At 52.2% G+C, this 6,000-nt stretch overlaps 1 protein-coding gene across 4 annotated transcripts in view; it reads right to left on the minus strand.

Moving 5' to 3' along the window:
• BOC (BOC cell adhesion associated, oncogene regulated) overlaps positions 1-2,880 on the minus strand; it is a 58,266-nt gene extending 55,386 nt beyond the window's left edge. For all 4 annotated transcript variants that reach the window (XM_014957240.1, XM_014957238.1, XM_014957239.1 and 1 more), the window contains exon 1: positions 2,435-2,880. The gene's annotated coding sequence lies outside the window, so the exon portion shown is untranslated. The remainder of the gene's footprint in view (positions 1-2,434) is intronic.
• Positions 2,881-6,000: the final 3,120 nt, after the last annotated feature.

Here is a 6,000-nt window from a genome sequence, read left to right on the forward strand (position 1 = left end):
GTTGTACCAGCAGCCTGGAAGCTGTGGGGCTGCAAGCTGGTACTGAGGGCTTGGAGGGATCTATCTGCTGTTAAGTTTTGAGGACATAGCAGAGCTTCAAGGAGTGAAGGGAACTGGGCAATGATTCTCCTCTCCTTCAGCGGAGTGAAACTCCAAGCTGGGAGTATCACATTCCAAAGGGCTGGAAAAAGGTCTGAAAACACCAGGTATTGGGCTTCACTTCGCAATCTTTAAGAACCTCTCAATCCGCACTTCAGTATCTTGTCATTACAAGATACAGAAAAGCTGTATTTTCCAGACTGTAGGGACACACAGCACACATAAGACTTACATGCCAGTTTATAGTACATACATTCACCTGTAATACTTCTTCTTTGCACCAAGCAGAGAAGAGATGTGTGTGGATTCAGCTACTGAGATATTTCTCAAAGAAACATCCTGTGGCTATGTGAATGTATTAGAGAGGGAGAAAACTGAACTTGCCTTTCAAATCTGCACAGGACCCCTGTGCACCTTCCAGATGAACCTGCCTCATTCTCCCCTGTGGGAACTACTCCAGCAGGGAGGACTGCTCTGTATCTGACTTCAGACCTCGCAGAAAACACTTACTGGAACTTCATCTGCATTGTACATGCAGGGTGAGTCCCTGCAATTGTATCTAGAGGGGAGGGCTAAGAAAAGTACATGGAACAAAACTCCATTTATTTTTTGTCAGAGAATATCATGCACCCAGCAGGGAGCTCACAGCTCTCCCTAATTGTGCTATTTACTTCAGAAGACCACAAGATGACTCCCATTAGCTCTGGAAGTTACTTCACCTTCATTTCTTTAGGTCACTAAATTAAACAGAACAAATCTTCACTGCAAACCCATGATGTGCTTCTGCTGAAATCCTTCCTGGAACCATAAATCTCAATATCCAACCCATTAAAAAAAAGTGTGTGTGTGTATGTATATATGCATAATATGCAAGAACCCTCCCCTAAATATACACACGCACTAAGGCAGTCAGTTTCAAAAGAAAAGAAAACTAAGATAAAATCCTACTTAAAAAACACCCACATTCTTCTAATATTTTCCACAGTAGTTTTTTAACCCAAGGGAAAAGAAACTTCAATGGCAGATTGCAAATGAACATATCAAAAAGATACCAGAGTATTGGTGTAGAAATTAAGAGAATTGGGCACCGAGAAAAACCAAGCAATTTAAGACATGCTGGGAATTACGCGCGAGCGCACAGTGTGTGTGTGTGTGTATTCCTGTTATCCCACTTGCATAATGCTGCAGAGAGGTCAAGAAAGTTTCTTTAAAACAAACAAGGACAAAACCCCCCCTTTAATAGACCTGAACCGCCTTTCCCACAATGCCAGTGAAATAACACTTGGGGTACCATAGTTAGTTGGGGAAGCACCCAAAAATACAAGATTTGCATTAAATACCTTTTGCCAGCCAGGGGGTATTGGGAAAAGTCTGCTATTATTTTTCAAAGTCATTATTAATAACCTTCAGAGCACTTTAAAAAGTCTCATCTGGACACAGCTACGAATTCAGCATCCCGCTTTCTCCCCAACACATTCTCTATTTACAGTCTCCATCCCGAGGACCTGCCAAAGTTGCCAAACAAGCAGCAGAGGCACGCGTACACAAATCCTACAGCATCCCACCGCCGGGCAGAAAAATTACCTCCCCCGACCCAAATCGCTCCTCACCCCTTGCACCGGCAGCTTAAAAACCTTACGGTAGCACCAGGAGAGGAGAAAAAAATTTACTGGCACGTTACCCACCCCCGCTCTGCTTTTGCAGCATCATCCCCTTCCCGGGGCACACACCGAAATGCCTTCGCATCTACAGGAGCCGGGTTCTTGCCCGCAAAACTCCTATCAGCTTTTGACAAGGGCTGGAGCCACGGAGGGTGAATCTGGGGTTCATTTTGCCCAGTTTTTCCCCCCCTTCTCCCTCTCTCCACCGCACCCTATCCCTCCTCAACTAGCTGGTGGGGAGGACGGGGTGATGCCTCGGACCAAGCTTTTGGGGAAGAAGTTCCAGCCAAGGGCCTGGGCCCTCCATTAACGCCGCCTGACCCAGGAGGAAGAGCTGGAGAGGCAAAGGGCCGAGACCCCCACCCCACCCCCCCAACCAACCCCCATCCCCGCATCTCACCTGCCCGAGGGAAGCCAGGTCTGCGGGTCTCCGCTCCTCCCCTGTCACCTCTCCCGCCTCCCCAGGCAGAGCCCCTTCCCCGCATCCCCACGCCAACTTCCCAAACTCTGGCACAAAGATGGGCCGCCGCCGGATGAAGAGAAGAAGAAGAGGTGGCGGCGGAGGAGAGGGGGTGGTGGAGCCCCGCGCCCCCGCCGCAGCCCGGTCCTCCCTCCCTCCCGTCTGTCCCCCGTCCCCCCCCGGTCCCCGTGCCCCCTCCCTTGGCTTCACTCACCGCGGCCTCCGCTGCAGCAGGCGGGGTTGGGGAGGGGGGGGAATACAAAGATGCCCCCCGGAAGAAAGGGAAGCAACAAAGAGGCTTAACTCCAGGAGCTGGGGAACTTCCAGGCCGGATCTGCGGGGAATTCAGCACACACACACACGGAGAAAAGAGGAAAAAAAAAAGAAAAAAGAAAAAAAGTAAAAGAGAGAAAAAGAGAGGAGGAAAGCCTAGTTTCGGGGGAGAGAAGGGGAAGGTGGGGTGCCCTTGGTTTTGGGGGGTTGGGGGTGGTTGTGGTGTTTTTTTTCCTGCGGGTTGCCGCTGGGGATGGGGGGCCGCGCAGGGCTCAGGCGCGGCGGGAGGAGGAGGAGGAGGAGGAGGAGGAAGAGAAGGAGGAGGAGGGAAGAGGCGCCGGGATGCGGGAAGCCAGACCCTCCATACGGGAGACGGCTTTTGGATGACTGAACTCCCAAACAATTCCCTGCTCTGGCTACTCCTGCCCCAGAGCCTCCCTCCTCCCCTCCCCCTGAGGAGGAGGGATGAAGAAGGAGGAGCCAGAGGAGGGAGAGAAACGCAAAATAACACCCCCTTTTCCCCAAAAAACAACCAGCGGCTGTGCCCCGACCCTTATGTGTCGTGTCCCCCCTCCCCTAATCACACTGACCGGCATCGCCTGGCCGGTGCCCGCCCCCAGAGGAGGCCGCAGAGCCGCTCCCCGCCGCCCTCCCCTCCGCCCCGCCAGGCGGAAGCGGGAAAGAAAGTTGGGCCCGAGGAGTTTGGCCCGGGCGGCGGGAGGCCGCCCCGCCGGCTGCGGGGTGCGGGGAGGGCGGCGGGGCCCCGGTTTCCCCCGGGCCCAGGTCGGCGGTGGTTATGGCGGTGGCGGTGGGGCGGCAGCTACCAGGCCTCGCTGGCTGAAGTGGCCGCCCCCCGGGGGGCGCACAGAGAGACCGGCGGGCAGCCATCCCGGCAGGCAGTACTTGTAAGGAAATGGGCTGCTGATGCGACCCTGTTTGTGGCAAACATCCCAGGAGACCTTCCCCCCCTCTTCCCAGCAGGGACCGAGCCCTGAGAGTTGCGTAGAAATTGCTCCAACCACCTGTGGAGCTTCCCCTTTTCTGTAGGACTGTCCCTACGCCACCAGGCACCTGCTGGAAGAACAGAGGAGCCACCATGTGTGAGCACTGCCAGGGGTCTTGCCTGGCCCAGGCTCCTACCCTTCTCCAGGCTCCGGTGGTGGCACCCCATGGGGTGGGATGAGGCAAGTCCTGTTATCGCTTCTGTGCCTCAGTTTCCCCAGTTGTGCACCTGAAGTTCAGGCATCTGCCAAGCTGCCTCACAGGCTTAACCCACGCCTGTGAGGGGACCTGAGGTGCTTTCTCCACCTGGCATCACCCACAGGCTCGTTCTCTCCAGGAGAGGCTTCCTATCCTGCTTGCCCTGTTGTGGGACCCAGGGCAGACCATCTGGATGAGGACATCAAGATGCCTGAAACGAAAGTGAAGGCAGGGGAGGGGAGAGGGAGGAAGAGAAACAACTATGCAAAAGATGAAACTTTGCATGCCCAAATGTTTATTTCAAGTTGCAGTTTTTTCCCCAAGCATGGGGTCAATATTTTGCTAAAGGAAGATTGTTCCTTCCCATGGAGGTCAAACAGTCTCCGCGTGATTTTAGCCAACTGGTTTCAAGGAGGTTGACCAACTCCTTCTCTTAACCCATAAGGTGTGCAGCTTCTCTGGAGGTGATGTGGAGAAATCCAAGACAAGAAGGAAAAGATCTTTTCTTCCAGCCATCCCTCCTGGCAGGTGCTTGCTCTCAAGGAAAGCATCTCAGGCACAAATTTTCAGAAACAAGCCATGACTCTACTCCCTGGGATTAAACCAAACCAGCTCCTGCTCACTGCCTCCCCCCGCAACAGAAGATGAATACATGCCCCAAAATGTAAATTTACTCAGAGGCGCAGAGAAATCCTTCATCTTTCAAAGCCCTTCAATAAAGACTAGCTTGAAACAAATCTGCTGTCACCGAAAGGTCAGGATAGGTTTCTCACATCTTTGCCATGCACCAAGCATAGATGACAAACATGATCTGTAGTTTCTAAATCTGAAGTCCTTCGGTTAGAGAAGAAGATGAAACAGTGAAATTTTATCCTCATGTCATCATTAGGCTTCAGAGTTATTCATACTTAGTGGCACTGTAGGGGCCTGCGCTCCTGGATTACCCATTTCTCGCTCATAAGGACGATTTGAAGGATTTGGGGTTTTTCATATTTGGGTTTGGGTTTCTTATTTCCTTGGTTTATGATGGGGGTACTGAAAATGTCAAAACTGATTTTTTCTGGAGGGTTCCTTGAGTTCCAGGGGAATATGTATTGATGGCTCTTCAAGTTGCATTTGAATGGGTAGACTTACCGGGTTGAACACAAACTTCCTTCCTCCACAATGTTAACTTTGCTGTCTAATTATCTTTTAAAGAACTGTTGCCCAGATTCCAAGTTTTTCTTTATGCTGCTTGGTAACGCAGTCCTCAGGTGCTAAATCTGTATGTAGACACCTCACTAAGTGGCCTAATTTTTACAAGTGCTGAGACCTCTAGCACCTGCCTCCTCTGAAAAACAGGGGTTTCCTAATTTAGAGCAGTCGTAAACTGTCCTAAATTAAAACAGGAATTGAATTAGCCCTGACTGCTTCTAGGCTTAGAGAGGTGGGAAGAAAGAGGCGAGGGAAAAGGATTAGAGCTACCTTGTGCAAAGAAGTGCCCCAGGGCTTGTTTAACACTAGGGAAAAAAGGATTGCAGCCCCACAGGATTACATTCCCTGTTTGTCTCTAGGGAGAAGGAAATATGGAGCGCAGCAGTGCCCTTCCTACTCTGCTCTTCCCACCTGCCCCTGTTGTTAATGCTGGAAGAAATGCTTTGGGTTCCTGAAGCCATGTCCCCTGGGCATCTCCGGACAAGCCAACTGCTTTCAGGTAGTTGCCCTGCTACTGTGCCGGGGACTCCGGCTCTAGGCTGGCACCCATTTATTTCAAACTACCCACCAGAACAGACTTCTGGATGCCACTGGCCTGGCTGAAGCTCAAAGTAGCGTGAAAGCCAAAAACCTCTCCTTTAGCCCCATTCTCTCAGGCATAAGGAAGCTTTTACCGTGGGCAGTGACCAGGCACAAGCTGCATTTGGGGGGTACCCATCCCCCTCTGGAGGTGCCAGAGCCCCCGAGTCCTCGGCTACCGGCTTGCCTGGATTGGCCCCATCCCTCTCCGATCCCGGGCGAAATTCCCACTGCTGCTGCCGTCGGATGCAAAGGCTCCTCCTCGGGGCCGCAGAAACTCCAGCTGTTTGATATTGTGCAGAGCAAGGCGGGGGGCACGGAGGGACTCCGCATGAAAGGGCGAGCTCAAAGGAAACCGGACCCTGGCATGTCGGCACAAAACTCAGTGGGTAACAGGCTCAGTTAAATTTGCTCATTCAGCCAGCTAAGAGGGAGAGTTTTCTCATCCGTCCTGCTATGTTTAATTCATCCACACATGCCTCCCAATTACGGCAGGAGTAATAAACAGAAAGGGATGGTGGGGGCAGGGGGGGG

The sequence above is a fragment of the Calidris pugnax genome, unplaced genomic scaffold (genome assembly GCF_001431845.1).
Source record: "Calidris pugnax isolate Ruff unplaced genomic scaffold, ASM143184v1 scaffold225, whole genome shotgun sequence".
NCBI lineage: Eukaryota > Metazoa > Chordata > Aves > Charadriiformes > Scolopacidae > Calidris > Calidris pugnax.